Genomic DNA, 22,911 nt, shown 5'->3' with positions numbered 1-22,911 from the left:
TACTAATCTCATAGCTCTACTTAAAAGTCTTCAGTCTCACAGAGATCTCTTGAAGTTTCAGAGAAGTTATGACCTGATGTATTTGGAATATTTGTCTAGCAACCAGATAAAGTGCAAAAATATAATACATAGAGATAAAAAACTGGAATGCAAATGTAAATACATTCGCAATGTCTTCATTCCATTTGGAGGTTCAAACAGGTAATGCAAATTATTTTCATAAAAAATACAGTGGATAGCTATAGAGCTATTATAGCCTTAGCTATAATAAAACCAAATTTTATGACAAAATTAAACATTTTCTTTTTTTTTTCTTTTTTTCTTTTTTTTTCTCCAGAAGATAAATATACATGCCCCTTCTTTCATTTTCTGCTTAACTTAAGCACTTGGAGATGTACAATAATTTTCCCATTACACAGAGAAAAATGCAGCAAAGAGAAATTTAAGCATTTGAATAAAGGATTTGCTTAGGAATTCACTAAATGTGATGTTCTTTATATTATGAAGATATGAACATAGCATGTACATTGTGCTTTCATGTTATACAAAGCTCTTCTTGGACTGCAGAAGGTAATGCTGCATTTGACACAGAAACAGAATAATTTAAGTTGTAAGGAACCTCTTGAGATCATCTGGTCCAACCTTCCTCTCAGAGCAGAACCAGCCTTTGAAATTAGAGGCAATTTCAAAGTTAGACCAGGTTGCTTAAGGTCATATTCAGTTGAGTTTTTAATATTTCTAAGGATAGAGATTCTACAAACCTCTTCAGGCATCCTGCTCCAGTATTTAATGATCCTTATTTTGAAAAAATAAAAAATATATATTTTTCTTATATCTTATTTGTTTGTTTTGTTTTCATTTATTTTTAACTCAAAGCTAAATTAGATTGAGTATAAAGGAGAGGATATAAATAACTGGACAGGAAGTGCTATTAATATGCAACATGCTGCTACTTGGAGGCGAGGTATCCTTAAAAGACACTTTAGCTAGCAATTCTGTAGGTTTTGTGTTTCCATTAGCCATTTATTCTTGCGATTTCACACTAATTAAATCCAGGAAACAGCATTCAGGAGTTTGAAAGTATATTCATAGAGATGTGCTCGTCTCTTACCCAGCAAATTTTTGTTCTTGAAGTTAAATAAGAATGATGTCCTAACGATCACAGATAGCTAGTTGTCTGCAGGGCACATGGTTTGATCAGTGTAAAATCATCAGCAGAGTAGAAACAATAGAAGAGATGTTAAAAACTTCAGCTAAAAAAGGAGCAAGCATGATCAATGGGAAAATCTCTTAACTATCAGACTTGAACACTTCGGTATCATAGAGAAAGACCTAAGCCTGAGGGTTGAACAGAAAAGACCACAGGAAGAACCCAGGACCCCAGAAAGGATTGATCACAAAGTAAAGCATTCTGTGAACGATTAAAAGAAAGGAAGTTGCTTTCAGGGTTATGTTTTTCCCTCCTCTGATTTATCTCCCCTGTTTTGCCTATGAGTGAAAAATTAATTGGTTAAAAAATTTCATGCAAATTTTTACATTTCACTTAGTTCACCAATCTGTACAAATCATTCCTCCAGGTGGAATATTGCAAAGAGGGTACTTCTGTTGTGAGGATTATACATGCATAGGATCTATGGTGGCTGGAAAAAGAAAATTCTGGCACAAAACAACTTTCCTAAATGCACAGGTAGTACTTAGGAGAGTATTCATCAGACTTTTTCCCATTTGAGATATTAATCAATTAATTATAATTGTAATCTGATAGACAAACTGACTGGCAGTTATGTAAATAATAGCATCAAGCTTGTTGTATAATCTCGGGAAAAGGCACAGAAGATTTCTGACACTCAAGAATTGGAGTTCCTATTTGCCTTGTGAAGGTCTCAGTATTCAAAAGTACTTCTGCAAAAGAAGGCATCCTTAATCTGTGCTGCTTTTTCTGTTCTGAATCTCCGTAATTTTGAGATGCCTATCTTCACTTTCTTTTGGATACTATGTTAGTCGTAGGATGTTCTATATCACGTTTTGATTACTTCTGGACTTGGTATCCTGAGTTCTCCTTGAGAGAGAAATAAAATTTAGTGATCTAGCACAGTTCTTGGTTTGGGGTTTGTTTTCTATTCTTGCTTTTCAGTAAGTGCTTGGATAATTTATAACATTTTTACCCATACTAACTTATTCCATCACTGAAGCAGTTAAAGCTGCTTGTACAGTTTTACTCATATATCCTTAGAGTCTAAGGTTTAGGACCTTAATTTGCGTTTGACAGATCAGCTTAAATTTTACTTTGAAGAACAACAGAAAAAAAGCGCAACTGTATGAGCATTATAATAAAATAACCTTGAAGAGACAACTTAATTAGTATTTAAAGGATTCTGAATTACAATGAAATTCCTATGGAAATGTGAACACCCACCTGCATATCAAGTAAAGTCACAAGATCATTGCCTTTACAGTAAATATAATATCAGTTCATAACAACTGGATTTCTTAAAGAATATATCATCAAAAGGTAATACATCATTTCAAAGATCTAACCACACAGGAATGCATACATGATGCAGTGGTTTCTAGGACAGACAGGGTTAGCTGAGTTCATACAGAATGACATTGGAAAAGTCATTTTCACCTGTTTGTGGTTCAGTCAGCCCAGCTGGAATACTGCATAAAAAGCAAAAGCCAATTGATAAGCAGATACTGCCTTTAGACTGAGCTTTCATGGCCATTAAGTGACACACATGAATTTCTGATGGGGACAATTTCACTCTGAAGGCAGAATGGGTCTTTTATTTTGATCTCTCTCCTGCTTTTGTTGTTTTTTGAATATGAGGGCTACTCCAAAAGTAATGAGAAGGTGTGTAATTGATTTACTCTACATGGAAAAGAAGTGGCCCTCGTTGACATACATCAACGTTTGCTGAACATTATTATGGACCAAACAGTGGATGTGAGTACAGTGAGTGAGACAGCGAGTGGTGCATTTCAGCAGAGGCGATAGTGAGTCACCTCTGCTGGTGCAGATATTTATGAGTGTGTTGTGCAGGCCACTCTTCATTATTGGTGAAACTGCATAGTTGATAGTGGTGACTGAGCTAAAAAACAATAGTGTTTTGTAGCTTAGAATTCACTCTATCAAATAGTGTCCTTGTGCTCTTTGTATCTGTTGTAGTTTCCATGGAAATAAGTAGGAGGCTACTGGAGTGACCTATGTATATAGTTAAGAACAAGTTAAAAAGTGTTTAATGGAGAGCTGTTATTCAGTGTTCTGTGTATTCATCTTTCTTTACCTCTGTCATAAGGTGCTTTGCTAACTATGGGGAAACAAAATTCTCTCAATGTCAGGCTAAGCCTGGGAAGCATCCTGATGTTAGCACAAGCACAATAATGCCTTGCTGCCCAAGGGACTCTTGCTGTTTTCTCTTTTCCTGAGATACCTCAATGACAAGAAAGCAATGAACTCTGAAGTGAAAGTTTTAGAAACAAAAATAAATCTCAAAAACTGAAAAGCTGTTAGAGACATGAACCTAAACTTCCCAGGTGTTGCTGGGAGGCTCTGCAAGGAACCAAGTGTCTGCTTTTTGCCTAGTTTGTGCATACTGCACTATGATCATACACTTCATGAATTATAAAGCAAAGTAAATGCTAATCTACATTATTGAAACTGGAAAAAATGTAAAGAAAAACAATATATTTATATAAATGAATGTATATAGGTATTTAAATAAATAGTATATGTATCTGTATATACTATTTTAACATTTTGGTGAAGTAAGAAATCTTTTCCTCCTCCTTGAAATATTGAAGGTAAGAGGCAGCTGCAACAGAAGAGAGAAATGAGGAATATGAGGGGAACAGTGACCTGGGATTACAGACCTGCTGAAAAGGACTTTCTGAACTGAAGGTAAGTGGTTTGGGGTGAGATATTTGGAACAAAACTGACAAGAATTTAACAGTTTATTCCAGAACAGAATAGATTTTAGTAAGGGTGAAATGCATTGATGATTCCCTAAGGATAGCAATGTGGAGGAATGAGAAAAGGTAACAAGGCATATGGCCTTCCGGTTGGCCTGGGAAATAATCTTTTAATGTAGAGAAAAGCAAATTTGATCCCAGAGAATGTGTGTTCTAGGTCGTTGTGAAAAGATAGTAAGATAATCAAATAGATGTGGTAGAAAGTCTCTGACAATTGGCATAAAATGCACACAATAATCTTTCTCCAAATTTTGAATTAAAGCAATAATGAATGCATAACTGGATCATTAAAAAATAAAGTAAACAAAAAAAGAAAAATATGAGAGTGGAAAGAAGGCTATAATTGTCAGGCCTGAAAAGAAGCATACTGAGTTCAAACCTACCATGACTAATTTATTTGTGGTAAGATACATTATTAATATGAATTTTAAATAAGAATTGAAACTTCATGTGTTGTTTCTTGATAACAACTAACAAGAACAAAAATCCAAGTCATTTTAAATAATACATTTCCAAAAATGCAGGGATCAAAATACCTGGTATCTGTCAGTACCTCAATGATAACTGAGAGCATTTTCCACATTTCCAATTCCATACCTTTGGGCTGTGATGTAAAACAATTTTATTCCTAATGACAATTTTTGCAATTATCTCACAGGAGCTGCCAGCAGCTCCTTTCTGCTGCTGTGATGTAGCAAAAAGCAGCATTACCTGCAGTAGGCATGAATCATTTAATAACTGGAACAATGTTGTGGCCTGCCCCAGTTATTCATATCATGAATTGATAATGGTGATCATGATGACAACAGCAGCAATGATGATGATGATGCAGAGCAGACCTGGTGGGTTTTCCTCTCATATTCCTCCAAGATTATTTTCAATTACAATGATCTAAATTAAGAAAATTCTGTTCACATCAATGTAAAATGACAGCCCTACAGGAGCACTAGGGTCTCTATCTAGAGCTTTCTGAATATGCTAAAACTTCTTTTAGATGTGATATATTGCACAATGCAAGCTGTTGATGCAAAACAATCTAATGCTTAACTTTAAGATACCATCTTCACTGAGCAAAGCATTAATATGTGATTAATACAATATAAATGGGACAAAGTAAAATCATGTGCTTAAAATTTAAGTTAGAAGAACTTAAATGCTTACTTAAGAGAAGAGCCTAAAACTCATTTCCTTAAAAGAATGATATTCCAGATTTTTGTCTGAATTGTGTTGCAGTATTTGAAACAACGCTGTGTATTGGCCTCTTGCAATATCAGTTGAATAGGAAGTGTTATTTCTCAACAAAATACAAAAATATCTTTTTTCAGTAGGGATATGAGAAATAAATACATAAATATTTTTTCTTTGTTGCTCATAGCCTAACACTGTGAGAGACTATACAGAATCACGCTCAAGAAAAAGTGTTTCTTCAATAATGAAAAATTGTGCTGAATTTCGTTGATTAAAGAGATGAAGTAGGAGTGTTTCATAGAGCTCAAAAACACTCGTGTATGATAACCACTAGTAACCATATTGTTTCTCTAATAAAACTGTAAGTCTCTCAATATAATTAATTACTGTTCTCAAAGTTTTAAAGAGAAGTGCTGTGTTATCAGACTTAGACATTAGATATCATTGGGGCTCTACTTTCATTAATTTTTATTTTATTTTTTTTGCCTTGGAATATCCACTCCTAAATAAGGAAAAGTTGGTTCATAATCCTATGAAGAATTGTCCTAATTGTGTTTACAGTATTCTATAAACAGAATGTTCAATTGGAAAATATTATTTTATGGATACTTTTTGTTTATTCTGTATGCTAAATGTTATTCACTGCAAAAGCTCAGTTCTAGCTGAACTGGTCCTACATTTTTCTTAATTTAATATATATGCATGAGTAAGAAGACTAGGGGAAATGGAATATGTATCTGCTACCACAATCCTAAGACTCTTAAAATGTGCTTCCTTTGGTCTTATAATTACTCTGTGCAGCAGTCCCAAAGATAAAATTTGGGTGCTTACCACTTAGAGTATTATTGGGTCCACCCAATTATCCTTTCATTTGAAATCTACATCACTACTTCAGCACCTCCATTGTGTTTCAAGACTGCAGCTCCTTTTGTGCTGAAGCTTAATTGCACTCGCAATACCGTGATTGCTCTCACATTTTATTATTATGCAAAATAAAATAGACAAAGTACAGCTAGTATTTTAAAAGAAACAAATGAATAACAAGCGATTGTGGAGCTCTCTTTTTTTCTTTCGCTACATGGTGATCAAGCATTCTTAGAATGTATTTTCTTATTGTAAATTCTGTTTGAAGTCTTTCTTATTTATTTTTTTCAGTTCATTACAGTCCAAAACCACTTCACTTTGAAATATGGATGTGCTTTAAAATTAATACCAGAGTTGTTCTATGTATGTGAATGTTTACAGGTGCATACACATGTGTCCAAATTACAGTAACATCAATAATTCTAAGAATTCCCATTTAGAATTGGAATAGTCTGAATAATAAACCTTATTCTCTTATTGCAAGAAACAGGAGTTCATTAAAAAAAAAGAATTATATTCCATCCTTCCTTATTAGAATATAACCATGCTACAAAGAGCTGCAGATTTCTGGAACATGATTTAGTATGATTTAGAATAATGCACATATGCCGTCTGCAGCATTAAACTGTCATTCCCAGTAGACAGAAAATTGTTTTTCCAGAGATTACAAACACTGAGAAGTAACAGTTTTATATTTATCCCGGAAAAGAAGATATGTTTATTTGCTTGAGTATTGGAAAATCTTCACAGTCTGTCATTCCTTAACATTCTGAATGACCCTACTATAGCTATACTTAAAAAAATATATTATTCTTTACCCAGTGGAAAGTGGAACAATATTAGATTGAAACATTGTCTATTTCCCTTTATTCAGAATTTCCCTTTATTTTAGGGGTGGGAAAGGTTCATTGTCGAAATCCTACATAATAGTCTAACAGACATGCTTCAGGGAACACAGTGGACTGGGAGACATGTATGCAGTTCTCTGGTCACTGGTGTATAACTAAGCAGTCCAGAACTATAGCTTGCTTCAGCTCTACCACACAAACAAATGGTAGGCTGGGAACTGCAGTGCATCCGGTACCTTTAGGAATTTTCAAAGAAACACTTTTCCCATGTTTTAAGTAACAATGGTAGATAAAGACTGTCAACTTAATGTCATGGAGGATTGGAGGTGTCTATTGTTCTGCTTGCAGACAGGCCTGGCTAGTCCAGCTGTGGAGCTGCTTAATCTCTCTATGATACAGCTTTGTTTTTCTTCATGATATAAACACATTATCATGTGCAGACCTTGGCATCTGTCAACCATAATAGGAGCATCTCAGAGGCACCATTATGTTTAATTCAGACATTTCTTAAAGCTGCAGAAGTGTGAAGGGACTAAGTTTTGTAGTCTTATGCTTTGTGTAATTGTGAAAATTTGTATTTCAAACATGTTCTAAAGTCTTTGTTTTTTTTTGTTTTTTTGTTTTTTGTTTTTTTTTTAACCTTGTCCCACAGACTCAAACAACGAACTGGTTAAAAAGAAAAGTATTTCTAAAAGAAAGTATTCTTAAGAAAGCACTAGAACTGAAATGGCCAAGGTTAGCACAACTCTAATTGCAATCATTGCACGGCAGGTTGCTGATTATTTTAGACTGATTTGTATAAAACACAGGGAAATTCTGAATATATTGAGAACTATGATTGATATAATAAATTGATTGATATAATAAGAGATTGCATCTGCTTCTATGAAAGAAATAGTATCCAGCTAGTTTCCAAAATTACTCAACATATCTAAAAATATGCAAAATAAGATTAAGAATGGAAACTTTTTGTAAACTAACAAATAATTATGTCATCTTATTTGAAGAAAAATTTAAATGGACCTTTCATTTTCTTGACAGTTGCATTAAACATCTGTGGATGAGAGCACACAACCTTGCACATGACTCAGGACTTGGAAAAGATCTAAGAAAAAGGAAAGCTTGAGAGACTCACTTCTTTTTTATACATTTTCCCTATATAGTTGTTTGTTTTTTGATTTTGTTTTTTTTTTTCCCAAAACCTCTAAATGTAATGCCCTCTTTTATAAACTTTAGAATTACTTTCCCTTCTTTCCCTCATTGCTGGAGTTGTATTGAATCTTGCAGGGCAGAACTTGTTTCTTCCTAATGTGGGAATGCTACCCCACATCCTGAATGAAAGTAGCTTCACCAGCTCCCCAAGATAACTAAACCTTTCCTCATCTTTAACGAGTCAAAGGCGAGTCTGTTATAGGACTGCGAAGCTGAGAGCATCTTCAGTACAAACCAAATCAGAGTCTGTCTGTGTGCCAGGGTTTCAGCACCTGATTGTGAAGGGCCATCTGCTTACATTGGGGTAATAATTTTGTCCAGAGCTTCATGCATGATGAATTTGAACTTCACTGAATATCTGGGGTCAGAAAAGTCATTATAAAAATACCGACTGTCATCTCATCTTTTACAAAGGATTTTAGGGCAACTGCAGCCTTACACTCTGCATAATTGGTCATAAAAAAAAGCTCAAATGTTTTCTTGCTATACAGACAACTTTATTTCTTAAAAACTGTATTTATTTACTTTTTTAATAAGGGAAAACTTAAATTTTGCTCAGTTATTTTTTCCCAAGGGGACTGGAAAAGAAAAAGCTTCCTATTTCGTCCCTTAAAGATATAATAGCATAGATTTTTCTCTCAGTCACTCTGTATTCCCTGAAACTGCTCTGACAACACTTACATCTGCTCATCAAGTATTTACAAAATGCCAGAACTCTCTTCCAATACATATGGGTAAGTCAGAAAGTTTGCTGCTGATAAAAGAGGAAATCCTCCGTGGGAACCAACAGGACTAGTTATCTTCCAGCATGGGATCCAGAATCCTTTCATCCCTGCAGAGTTGACGTAATGACTGTTCTAGATGTCTTACAAAGTACAGATCCTTCAAATTTTATATTAGTTCTTATCTTTTGGAAAGATGCCAATAGACAGCACATTTTGAGATAGGCTCTAGAAACATACATGAGAAATCCTCAGCAGATATCCGTGTTACAAACTAACTGGTTATGTACTGATGTACCAAGCGTGCCATAGTGCAAACATCAGTCACAAATGCATTTCTCAAATACATCATGAGTTTTGTCCTTGACAGAAGTAGCTCCTCAAGGGGAAGGTAAGCTCTAGTCCTAGTTTGCCCAAGAGATCACATTACAGGAGCTGCACCAAACCTAAACAGAGCTAAGCAGGCATAAGGAAATGCCCTTTGAGCAGGCAGGATGTCCCCCTTTAGCCATGAGCATCTCTTTGGCCCTGGCACAGATCCTATCACTTCGATCTTGGATGATTTCATTGCCTATAAGCCCTTCGGTATCCCCTCACTAAAATATGATTTGCAACTTCAGAATGAACAAACTACTTCTTATTTATTTTAGTTGAGAAAACAACAAAAAACCTTTAAGAATAGCATGAATCTTTTAATAGCAGTGAAACTAGCAGTTATTTCCCCTGGATTGATTCAATTGGATCATTAAATTTCTTTTGTTGGGTTTAATAGAGAATGATTGAAAAATCAATGTATACATGCTTGAGATCATGGAAATGATGATATGTCAAAATGTCAGAAGGGCTGAAGGGGTAATGATAGAGCGTAGAAGAAAAGTCTCTCTTTGACTTCTGTACTCAGAAACTGAAAGGCTGAAAGTTTCTCACTAAACACTGCCTTTTACTTTTTGAAGAATTTGACATTCATTGTGACTCACTACACATTTTTTTTTTTAAAAAGAAAGAACTCTCCAAAGAATTTTCAGAAGTGATTTTTCCATGTCTAAATGAAAGTGACAATAACTTGTTAATTGTTCTAAGCATATTTCAACTACATGTGAAATCACATATGATAGGTGATAAATTCAATTATGAGCAAAAAAAAAAAAAAAAAAGTAAAGTTTACGTAGTGGTTGCTGCCAATTGTAAGTATTTCTAAAATTTTAAGATAAGAAAGTGTATTTTGTACTGCAGATTTATAAAAGACATATGTATGTCAAAGGTCTAACATAGTCACAAAGATAGTTACAAAGTCCTATGGTACTAGCCAAGAGGAAGAAGAAGATTGCAGTTTAATAGCCAGTTAATTTAGTCCTTAGTGACTGGCACTGTGATTGGCCAGAGTGAAAAAACAATGCAGCTGCATAACTTGAATTGCATATCTTCATGAGAATACTGCAAAGCTCCCTTGTTGGCCATTCTGGCTATCTGCCCAGAACAGTGTGATGGTGAGCTAGGGAAGGTACTGAAAAACAAGGTGTACCTATCAGCTCTGGCACAAAGAACCACTGAGAGCGTGTCTGGCAAAATACCAGATGATCCATTCCAGTGGCATTAAAGAAATATACAAAACTATTAAAGTAATATGTACTTTAATAAGGGAGATAGGTGATGACGAAAATGGGATTGTATTTTTATCTGAGGTAGTTATAAAGACCAAGTAAAAGAAATGGTATACAGAAAAATTGCAGATTTTAGTTATCTGCATATAAGGATGAGGAAGATAATATGAATGTGGGTATTATTTCAATTCAAGACATAAAGTCTTTTGAAAAAAGAAATGAGGAAAGATATGTTTCCAGCCTGGAGGACTGTGTTGGATTTAAATCCGCAGCTTCAGATCATATTTATCTAACTATAATGGTTCCAGGATATTTTCAGGAAGTATGTCATCTGACTTCACTGATACTGCACTTTCTCAAATGGTTTGGTTCTTCATTTGTAGGCTTTTTCACTCTGCTCCAGAGGATACAAGGAATTCAAACATCTTTGAGACTCAAAATAACTAATCACATTCTGTCAGTATCAAAATAAGGCTCAGTTCTACACCTAACCCAAATTCACATCTGCATGTGAATATTTCTCTGTCAACTGCTCATTAAAATTCAGCCCTCTTCCATCCTGAGTCAGTGAACATGGTTAGAAATCCCCACTTATTGCAAACTATGGAGATAAGATGTTTAAACTGAAGCTGGTGATACTCAAACTATTTTAGTCCAGGATGTGGCTAGTTCAATCTCAGCTGTGACAACCATGGGAGCTAATAACATATTCTCTAGTTCCTGACAGATTTAATACGAAGGTATGATTAACTTTCCCAATTGTTCTTTGTGCCTTTAAAAAAATTATAATTTTTTTCCACACAAGGTTCAAATATATGCATAATTAGTCCTTGAGACTCTTGACAGACTTATTTTAGAGTGATTTTATCAGGTGTCTACTCTTCATGAATTTCCAGTGTGCCTTAGCAATGTTACGTTTTATTTTCTTCAGAAAATGAAGTAAATGACATTACCCTAACTTGCTGTTTTGATGATCAAGGCACACATGTATCAGTACGGTAGCCTAGGAAGATTTACCATATTGCCATAGTCATATTAGTCTCAGCCATTATCTGATCTTATATTACTGCATGGAAAAGTATCTACAGCCCTGCAAGCTTCTTTCTTAAAGGCAGGTAGCTGACAAATTCATAACACATGATCCAGCTCTTTTCATGTCGTTGGCAATCTTACCATTGGTTTCAATGAGAATAGGACCAAAATTTCAAACCTAATGTCTTGTTCCTGGATGTCTAAGTGCAAATCAAAATTTGATAATATTTTCAGTGAGTTTGTAACTTGCTTTATATAAAGTAGTTTGGATTACTTTAAAAGTGCAATCAAATGTCATCCAAATAAAGAGAATGAATAATTAACTTCAGGAAAGTAAGCGTGGTCAAAGAGGAAAATTGCATTCGGTCCCTCTTAAACTCAGTGAATCTTTTACTATCTTAAGGAAGAGAATTTGCTGTCATGCAAGGCAGAGCTAAATTTGGCCACTTCAGTATAAATCATGAATTTTTTAAAAAGCCTAGAACGTTAACTGGGTTGTTCAAGTGGGCTTTCCCATTGCTCCTTCAAGTATTATAATCTTTTTAATTTGGTGATTTTCTCACTTAGAAATGGCTCAAAACATTGTTAAAAGGTCCTCTGGGCTGCTGTCCAAAAAAACCTTTAAAAACACCTTCTATTTTCCCTTCTTTAGTAATCAATCAGAACTGTGAGTTGTCATCATGTCTAAACATTTGCAACTTATCTCACATCTTGCACTCAGCAGTAAGTCTTCACAAAAGACTCAAGAGCTCAAATCTTGGACAAGCATAATTGAAAGCTACAGCCCTGATTTGATTACAGTTGCTGACAAAAAAAAAAAAAAAAGAAAGAAAAAAAAGGTTAGCTTTTAACGTGCACTAAGTTAAGCTGGAATTCAAAGTCAAATAATTGAGAGCTAACACACTTCATTTATCAAAGATTTTAATGGCACCAGATTTTTTTTTGAAAAATATTTTTAAAGATAAAACTTTATTGAGCTTTAAATCAATAATGTCTAACATGACTTTGTGTGACCATGGGCTTCCTTTTGGGCAACAAGTTACACAAGCTGTATGTTGCCCCCAAAAACCAGAGTTCATAGCTACCCATGTCAAATTCATACTGCTGTATGCAGCCCTAAGGTGACAATTATTTTTGAATTCCATAACAAATAGAGGCCTGATATGTTGGCTAACATGGAATTGCTGTTTTTTTCCTCCTCACAGCCTGAAGAAGTCCTCATGGCTGATAAGTATGTCACCTCTAATCTTATTTCCTATTCTTAAACTATATTATCATCAAGATTTTTCTTACTTTATTCTACATTAGGCAATCTCACGTAGACCAAGCTTTTCCCAGAAAAACAAATAAAAAAACCCACCCTCAAATTCAAAACCCGGATATGTTTAAGAGCTGATTTGTATTTAAATAAATAAATAAATAAATGGGCAACTTGAATACTCTGGTTACTAAGTAATGTTAATATTAGAAGTGAATATTTAATTTTAGTCAAACATTCCCCTGCCTAAATTCTGACTGTCTGAGTTCAGTCTTAGGGCTGATATTGAGAGCAAGACTTCTATGTGTGTTGCTTACAAGTTGACTTGGACTTTTACTGGTCTGAGCGGCAGTCTAAAAGGGACACTTGACCTGAAACTTGTATCCTTCAGGTCAATTCTAAATGTCTAGCAGATCTAATAAAACATATAGTTCTCTTTGAAATTCCATCATGGAATGGCTGCATACCTTGACATAATATGACTCATAGAAAGGCCCTGAAAGAGCATGAACTTTCACTTACTCTCATGAGGAGCAGCAAAGAGAAGTGCAAAGCCCTTAAACAGGTAGTTTCTCCTGATGGTTTTATTTTTAACATTGAGAAAGTATTCAGTTTTGTACAATATGAAGATAATCCTGATCCTAAATTCCTTAAACGAGAAGAAAAGGCAGCTTATAAATAGAATTATTCTTGAATTTTTTAGTCAAGATATTTGCAAAGATTGCAGAAATATGTCATCATGAAAAAATAGTTGCAGAAACCTCTATATTCATTACTGCTAACACCAGCCATTTGTAAATGTGTAAATAGTATAGCTGTATAAATTTTTGTGAAGCCTCTGAACATATCAGGAACTGCATCCTTGGTTAGAATAAATTGTCACAGCACTGCAGGTTTGATGCCCACTCACCAGAAAGTTTGAAAAATAAACAATTAAAAGAAAGAAAAGGTGTCAGCGATGTACACTGTCACAGTTCAGAAAAATCTGAGCCAGCACTGTAGCTTCAGAAAATTTGCAGAGTCTCATTTATGACTTTCAAAAGTGGAGCTTTAAATTTCTGTTCTCTTAGGATTGACTAAAATAGAGTTGAATTTCCTGACTGCTCATGGAAGCTTATTTTTAATCAGTGTATAAAAATAATCATATCAGACACCTTCTAAGGTTATGTAGGATCTATAATTGTCCCTGTTTGCCTGCTTCTGCACAGCTGAATTGTGAATGGAACTTTATGTCTCTGAGAAGCCACAAGAAATTATTAATACCTTAAGAGTACAGGAGGAAATTTAAGTTTCCCCATGTACTAGTTAGTGCAGATAGCACAAACTAACAGCAAATAACTGTTTCTTTCCTCAGAACCAGAAGTCAATTGTGCACTAGAGAAACATATTGGCACCACTAAAAAGAAGGACCTGTACAAAGTATATGGTCTGACTTTAAACAAAGGCACTCACCAAATCAGTCACTAACAATAGGTAGTAGATAAAGCAATTAATTACTCATTGTCACTTTAGGTCAATTCACAGAATTAAGGAATTTAATAAAATTATATTAAGTAATATAGGGAATGCATTCAATTAGTCTCCTCCTGGATATGCTGGCTTAGAGAATCACAGAATCGTTAAGGTTGGAAAAGACCTCAAGATCATCTAGTCCAACCATCAAACGATGTACGCTGTAACTGTCCAGTGTAGTACTAATTGAAAGTGCCTCATTATGAAATTGCTGACTCAATTTACCTAGCAGTGCAGATTTGTCTAGACACACCGCAGCTGGAAAATGATGCAGAGATACACAGATAAAGATGACTTTATTCACTAAGTAACATCTGATCTGACTTATAGGGAATGGTTTCTCCTTAGATCATCATGGGTTAATCAGTGCCCCTATTTAGCCACTGTGGAAGGGAGCTCTGGAGAGCCTCTATTTTCAGCTTCATCCAACACTGATTTGTTGGTGACTTGTACTTCATTCAGCAAATATTTCCAAAGACAGCTGAAATACTGAGCAACATCCTGAGCTGTATACTAGCCAGCTTTCACTGTGCATGAAGGGAATTTGTGATAGCCGTGTATAGTAAGCAGGCATTATATATGCTAAATTTCAGTGGTATTCCTGTGGTATCACATATTATATTCACATTAAAACCCAATGAGCTCATCATGATTAATGTTACTACAATGAATGTTGAAGGAATTAAAAACAATTATCCACTCATTGTAAAGGGTTGCTGATAATTAGGGCTATTACACAAAAAGGTACATTTTAAGCAATCACCATAGTTAATTCATTCAGAATTATATTATGCAGTGCTGATAACAGTAAGTTCTTTTGGCACTCCTGTGGTTCCCATGTGTGTGTCCATCAGTAACCCATTGTACTGTACCTTCACTAGTTGAGCATCAAGTCATAAACACTTTGATAATGTGCTACCTGTTGGGAGCATAATGCTTTTTAAAATTTATTTTCTAACCATTAACAAAACACAGATGTAGAAACTATTTTCAGTGTTTGGATGATGGTGCAAAAAAAACATAAGTGTTTTATTAAAAAAAATAAAGGGAGGAGTTGTGCTTAAATATGTATAGCACTTGTGTAAGCACATATACTTGAAAGCTAGAAGAAGCTTAAAAGCACCAACCATACAGCTGCCTAGTCCTTTTGTCATTCATCTTCTGCTGTATGGATTCCCTCCTGCATTTCTTCCCACCATTTGTTGCTGTAATTTTTTTCTGATATTTTGAATGTAGGCAAGGCCTACAAGTGCTTGTATTTTGTGATGTCTATGAACAGATCATTCAGAAACATCAATACTAATAATCAAGAGCTCCAATGCAATAACAGTGTTTGTTTAAATTTTTGTTCTTGACATGGCATAGATGTTAGATTTTAGTCTTTCCAGTATATCTTAGTTGTGCTTGATTATTTGAGCCAAATTCAAAGCCTGAGGATAGCTTCTATGCTGGTTTCTAGCTTGCACATTCCCATATTTAACAAACAAAACCATTTCTTTGGTAGTTACCATCACATTACAACCCAGGGACCACAGATGGCAGACCGCTTTCATGAGTCTAGCACTCAGTTGCTATTATAATACCTTCAAATGGTTAGTTGCTATTTATCGCTGTAGACGGTAAACTCGTGTTACCTAACCTATTCAAAAATAATCACTAAGTATCCCTCCTCTCTAAATGTAAAAAGTAATGCTTTTAGCTAAGTCCTGATTTAATGTGGAATTTGTACAGCTTCACTGCAAGTTCTTCTGAGGAAGATAGAATCTATTATTATTTAAATTTCCACGTATGCTTAATCACTTTGCTGAATCAGGTCTTTAGGAGTTAGACAAAAACTGTAATACATTCAAAAAGCCTTTTTCCCTCCCCCCAAGGACTGCAGATTCGCCCTTTAGATAGGGCTTCTTTGTTACTTACTGAAAGTATAAATCACTTTTACAAATGTCCTTTCACTTGCATAACTGTCATATATTTTTTTCCTCCTTTGTATTTTTGACAGTTTAAACTTGCATAAAGCATCTAGAAATCATGTTTTCAACAAATGTATTCACCTGTGGTTGTTAAAATGAAAGAGGTGGAGGCTAATAGTGCTGAATTATAGGGTGGCAATTCAAAGCTATAAAAAGAAAGCCTTGAGGTCTGCTGAGTGCTGTACCCATTAAAATGTCTACTTTCAATAACTGATAAGAAGTGGAATGTTGGCAATCTGTTTTCTCTTGTCCTCGTTGATGCTGACAAAGATACACCTTGTTGGCATTAAGAGTAGAATACCCACTTTCACAGACTAGCTTGAATACTGGAAATGGTAGCTCCTTGTGAAAGAAAATAACTCTATGGATTTAAGCATAACATTAAATGAACTCCCAATATTTTTTCATCAATAAAAATTGCATTCCTTACTGATAAAAATGTTCCGTATCCTCATTCTAAATGGTATATTAATTTTCTCATTAAGAAAAAAATATAATTTAGTTCTAATTCATAAAATATTGTTAGCTTATTATTATAAAACAAACTATAAAAAATTCCAGTGTATGAAATAGATTTTGTGGTGCAGTTTACTATTTCTCATACAGACATATTTATCTATGTAATCAGCATACTATTCAGTTAAAATCAAAACATAGACTTCAGATTTTAGGCAAATTCTCAGTTTTAGAAAGTATAGATTAGTTTCTGCTTTTTCCTTAATAGTCAAATTTTCCACTGAAACCAGAGGCAGATCTCACAATAGCAAGAAATGGTTTCAAGTTTGCTACTTGTCAGAAAGAGCCACTCATTATTTTTCAGTCTTCTGAGTATACCAATATTAAAATAAAAGCAGAATCCTAAAGAATACCACCATTTCCCACACTGCTCACCAATAATCTTCCTGAAGGCATCACAAGTGGCCTCTTGTTCTGTACAGTCAGCGCTACTATAGACATCACCTCAGCATTTATTTGCATTTTTCTTCAGTCAATGTCTCATCTGCTGTTTATTGAAATCAATGGAGACAATGGCTAAAAGGGGGTGCCATTTTCTAAGCCTTAGAGCACTTCAAAAAACAACACTGAAGCTGGGAAGGTGTGAAAATTATTTGAAGGTTTTTGTTTTCACTTTGTTAAGATGATCTATAGGGAAGAACGGAGACCAGCCATTTCTTTAGCTTGAGTAGCTGATACGCTAGATTATGCTCAGGACCCCTGTGCCCTACTTAAGTGAAAGGTGGCTTACAACTACTGCAGTTAGGTCAGATTGAAGTAAAGAAATCTGCTTAGTGCTAATGAAAGTTGCACAGTATGCAATAAATAAGTTTCTAGACTTCTAAATTAAACAGAAACAACATTCTTACGTAGCAATATTTGAAAGCAGGTCATTTATAAATACATACTTGCAGCACATCCAATTTTGGGAAATACTACAATTTCCTCATTAACAATGCTTTGTCATTGTGTGCTTAAATGCCCAGACCTTCATTTTTCTCACAGTATATTGTTTTTATGATGAATTCATTGCAGTATTTTAGATTTCAAGTGAAGACATGTTTGAGGCATTTGAGTGCAAATTAAGTGTCTGCAAAATGACAGCAAATGAGAACACTACTTCATCCTGCTTCAATAAATTTATAAATGAGTGAATACAAATTTTGCCAGCATTTACATATACATACCCACTCAAGCACACACAATTGCCTTCAGTGTAAGAATATGTATGAGCAATTTCAACGCAAATAATAGTTTATTCTGGAAAATAACAAATTCTTGAAATGAAAAGTTCTGAGCAAAAATATTTCACCTCCAAAAAAAGGGGCCCTCTGTTCTGACCATTTATTCATCACTAATCATTTGTGTAAGTCAAATTTTTGTTTTGGGCTACAGATTTTCAGCAGTGGATATTGAAACAATGCCACCCACTACTACTGAGCTGGTAGACTTTTTCTAAAGCAGCTCTTGTCTCACAGAAAACTTTGAAAAAATCCCTTCAGCAAGAAATTCTTTTGCTTATGATGTTTTCTTCTTTTTCATAACTAAAGGCATTTGCATGAGAACGAGGTCTTCATTTTAAAAGAATCCAGCTACTCCTACTGTTTATTCCCCCTTGAAGTCATAATCCCTACTTTGTGACATCATGGTTGGTTATAATGAAAATGGCTATTATTGAGAAAACAGAGGGATTAACTGCAGCCCTGCTGGCTCTAGGGAGTGGGGGAAGGAAGATGCAACTTCCTAGTCAGTATACTTTTTCACTACATAGCATAACTATGGCTTTTTCTTTTACAGTGTTGTCTCCTGCATTCTGTTCAGCCTCCTTTAAATTAAAATTCTTTTGTATCTGTAGGAGGGAAGCAAACAAGTTATGTATAAAGAAAACAGGTGAGAAGTTATCTATAAAGAAAATGATGTGTTCATAACTTTCCACTGTTTATCAAATTTTTATGCAGACTGCTCATTTTTCATCCCAGGCAAAATGAGACGAATGAGAAAGACAAAGAAAACATAGATCAAGCACTGATCGCAGTGACGAGTTTTGCAGTGATGAGTTTTGCTATAATTCTGGATGTCAAACAAGTATTGATGAGAGATTCTCTCAATAAGAGCTGATCAACACTTTCATTTAATTTATCTGATTAACATTGTCCTTTTAACTCTCTCTTTAAAGGAAGATTTTTTTTTCAAGGTTTCAATTGTTTTGAAGCTGTTTGTAACATATATAAAATGTGCTTGTCATGAACTGTTCCTCCATTCTGATGACAGTGACAGAAAGTGAAAATTCTTATGAACTACAAGTTTTACTTATTTAGAAATGCAGATATCCATTCAGCATAATCAGTATCACTCAAAACACATTTGTAGGAATATAGTTGATTATTAAATGCTTGTATAATTATATGTTACACTATATTTTGGCCTACTTTTAGTGTTTAGCAAAGCACATATTATATGCTTCTTACTTCTATTAGCCACATGTACAAAGTAATCAGTGAAGAACATGAACAGATGTCCCAGATCCAGTTATTTCAGGCATCAGGGTGATGAAATCTCATGTGTAAATGGATCATATTCTACCTGAAACTTAGTTATTTGCCCTTTACTCTTCTTAGCAGAAAACAGATCAAAAATAAGGAGGCTATAAACCTTTCTATTTCTCTTCTACTAGTATAGTGGAATAGTGGAAATAGTTCATTCCCCAACATTTACCTTTCTGGTAGACTCACTGAGAGCAATTGCACTGCTGCTGCCTCATTTATTTCACAAAGCTAGGTATGATCCTGTGGGCCAGTGCATCAGCTGTAGAGTCCTATGAAGACCCCCAATGAGCATGGTTAGAATCTGTTCCAGAGCTGGAATCAGTGTCGCCACTCAGTGCTTTACACGGGTTAATGAGTCCTTCTCAGAAGCAGGCTACCTAGATCAGGTAAAATTCCATGCTATATTACTTTTTAAGGTCAAAGTTATTACTCTTAGATGGAACTGCATCATGATATGTGAAAGTATCAGCCTGGATAGAGGTAGACAGAAGCTGTCTCCATTCTACTTCATTTTACTGGGTAGACATGCCATCAATCTCCTTTCACGGGATCTCTTTCTCCCCAGGCAACTATTAGATCATCTTTATGCCTGTTTTACTTTAATTTCATGTGTCTTCGCTGATATTATGAGTACTTTCAGAAGACTATGAATGTTTTGTGCAGAGGCATATACTTGTTTAGTAGAAATGGCTGTCCTGAAATAGCATCCTAGAATCATATTTACTTTTTTTTTTTCCCATAGCTATACCACAACTCTCATAACTAATCTGTTGAGAATTGTCTCCCTGTGAACATGATTGATTACTCCAAAATCAAATTATGATTGTGGTGTGCTGATTTTGATTTTAAAATGTTGAATCAATGTCATCATCAATGAAGGCACATTTTTGGCAAAATGAATGAAGGTAGTCTTAAAGCTATACACAATGACCTGCAGAATATTTAGTAGCTAACGTATTAACTTGAGAAAGGATTCTAAAGTGCCCTGAGATGCAGCAATATAATAGTACTATTCTTGCATGCATGTAATAACTGATGATCTTCATTAGAAAAATGTAACAAGTAGGAAACTGGAAAAGGGAGTGAACATTCCTGCCATAGCCAATAGGAAACCCTTGTATTTTACCTGCTCCATTGCTGCTTACTGAAATCATTAGATATGGGTGATTTTCCAGGGAGGTCTACAGTACTTGTCTGTCTCACTTCATCAATCAGTGACAAATTTTTCAGAAATCCTTAATCCAGACTCCCATGTTAATTCTAATAATTTTGCAAGGAGCTGCCAAAAATTACTCATTGTTCTGTTAATCGTTACTAATAGGAACAGAGGACTGCCTTGAATATCTTCTTGAAAACCATACTAATTAGAAATGTCTGAATACATACAAATCCTCAGAGATTAATTTATTCATCATAATCAGTTAATCACTTTTCCTGTACATAATTAGACAGCTCCTAGTGGAGAGGAAGACCTCTTAGCTTTTTTAGAAAGAAGTCTACCATAAGCTGACATTAGCAGAATTATCATGTTTTTCTGTGCTTACAGATTAGTGCAGGTGGGTGTTTTTTTTTTTTTATTGCCCACACAAATGAAATCTCAAACAAGAAGCACATTTAAAAAATGTATTTTCTTAAGCTTCATCAGAAGTTCTTTCTATAGTCTTGTCCTTCAACTGTCCATTGGGACTAGGCTCAAATATTGCTAAGAAATGGTAAAGTTTCAGTATTGACACGTCCAAGCAGAAAGCTGCTTACTTTGCATGTAGAGCACTTCAGAGACAGTCCAAATATTTAACCCCCTTGTATATTTCACAAGCTCAGCTTTTCTTTCTCCCATGAGAGATTTTTATCTGCCCTTCAAAATGATAATGAAAGTGTCACCATCATTTACCTGAATTAATCACTTTTTAGAACCCTAAATAATCCTTTCTGAGAAAATACACATAATATAGGTGTGGATTTACTAAGAAACAAACTGAAGTAGCAAGAAGGCTACTTCTTTTAGCATTGTCTGTTAGAGAATGATTTCTATATCTTTTTATGTGAGAGAAAAAACGCACCCAGAAAGAAATTACACAAGAACCCTACCTGTCTGGGTGACAAGTAGGTTTTAACATCCTTTACTGCACATTGATATATCTAATTATCCTGACCTGCTACAAGCCACTGAGAATAAAAACACTTCTTAGTTCTGGAGCTGAGTGACCCTCTAATTTTTCTACATTCTCCTAACAACCCAGCTAGATTGTAGAACAGTCCCAGCGTATCATTCCTCCTCTCTCTGCTGTACAAGAAAAGCACACTAACTTCTCTAATATTAATGTTTTAAAAGATAACTACTACAATATGTCTTGGTCCTGCCAACAAATGAAATAAACTGCAGGATAGCACCATTACACTATAATTGTGACAGATGTGTACTGTAGATACTTGCTTAAATTGAGATTTTATCCCAAAATGGGGAATTTCTAGCAACTATTATGCTATTAATGTTTTCTAAATAATTCTGCACTGATTATAACAAGAAAAAACTCAGTTTTTGTACATAAAATCTTGCCTCCCGGGCAAGCAAGAAAGTGGCATATCAAGCACAATGTCTGCTGTCTGATAAAACTCATTCTGCCCCATCTTATCTGTTTCAGTATTTTTCCCTTTTCCTTTGAAAGAAGGCCAAAGGAGAGAAGAAGGGAGCTCTGTGGAGTAAATTCACACACTTCTTTTGTGATTTGTTATTGATCATCGTTTCCTAAACTTTTCTCATGTGAACTTAAGGAGGGGGGAAAAGGTTGTGCATACATATTTCAGGTCCTGTCATTGCCTAGCTAGAATTATATAGGCCAAAAATGACAGAACTTTGCTGTTAGCAACTGATGAAAAATGAAAAGCATTTAAAGCTGATACTTCAAATGCCTGCCAGTTTCCCAAATGTCTGAGGCCTCTTCAAGTTTTAGTTATTCATATCAATATTATTAGGCATTTAAAAAATAAAAACATGGAGCAAAACTTCATGACAAAAATAAGAAATTTGTTTTTAAATTTTTTCTTAGTAAGAAATAAAATAACAACGTATTTCCTGGCTACAGATATAAGCTTTATAAAGTGAGTAAAAGTCAACAAGTCACACTTTTTCGAAGCTTTCCATTTGTGTGAAGTGTATGTATATGGGACCATAGAACTCTCACAACTTATTTATAGCAGAAAAAGAAAAGAAAGAAAAGAGGATCTTCCTCATCACTAAAATATGCACATTCAGAAAGCTTCCATGGATATTTCAAAACATCCACTCCTTATACAATATGCTTTGAAAAGAAATGGGAAACAATTCAGATCAAATAGTTGTCATTGTTGAAATGATAGCTAGCATACAGTCAGAGAAAAAGGCTTCAGGATTTTTACTGTCTGCTGTTTAACTAAGAGTACATTACATCAACCTCCCTTTTATACAAACTTGATATGAAAGTGTGGAACCAAAGAGATGCAAAGAAGATACGTACAAGAAAGCTGTTAAACTGATGAGTACATAAACCATTAAAACAATTGGGGAAATTCTGATAGAATTATAAATTACAATGATATAAATCAAACAATTTTCTTATTTTGTTTGATCATCTTTACTTTTCAGCTAGCAAGGTAGGTAAATTAATTAATAGTGCTTATCCTAGACCCCCACAAAATAAGTAAATAAAGGGCT

The 22,911-nt window shown here is 34.7% G+C and overlaps 1 long non-coding RNA gene across 1 annotated transcript; it reads left to right on the top strand.

The window, feature by feature from the left end:
- Window positions 1-18,374: 18,374 nt before the first annotated feature.
- LOC149916864 (uncharacterized) lies at window positions 18,375-22,171 on the top strand. The gene is made up of 3 exons (XR_016468962.1): window positions 18,375-18,420; window positions 19,453-19,606; window positions 21,863-22,171. It is a non-coding gene; the product is annotated as an uncharacterized LOC149916864 (long non-coding RNA).
- The last annotated feature ends 740 nt before the right edge of the window (window positions 22,172-22,911 follow it).

Source organism: Phasianus colchicus, chromosome 9, assembly GCF_987193195.1.
Source record: "Phasianus colchicus chromosome 9, bPhaCol1.hap1.1, whole genome shotgun sequence".
NCBI lineage: Eukaryota > Metazoa > Chordata > Aves > Galliformes > Phasianidae > Phasianus > Phasianus colchicus.
Note: the sequence above shows the minus strand (reverse complement) of the source record. Positions and strands in the feature narration are given on the sequence as shown.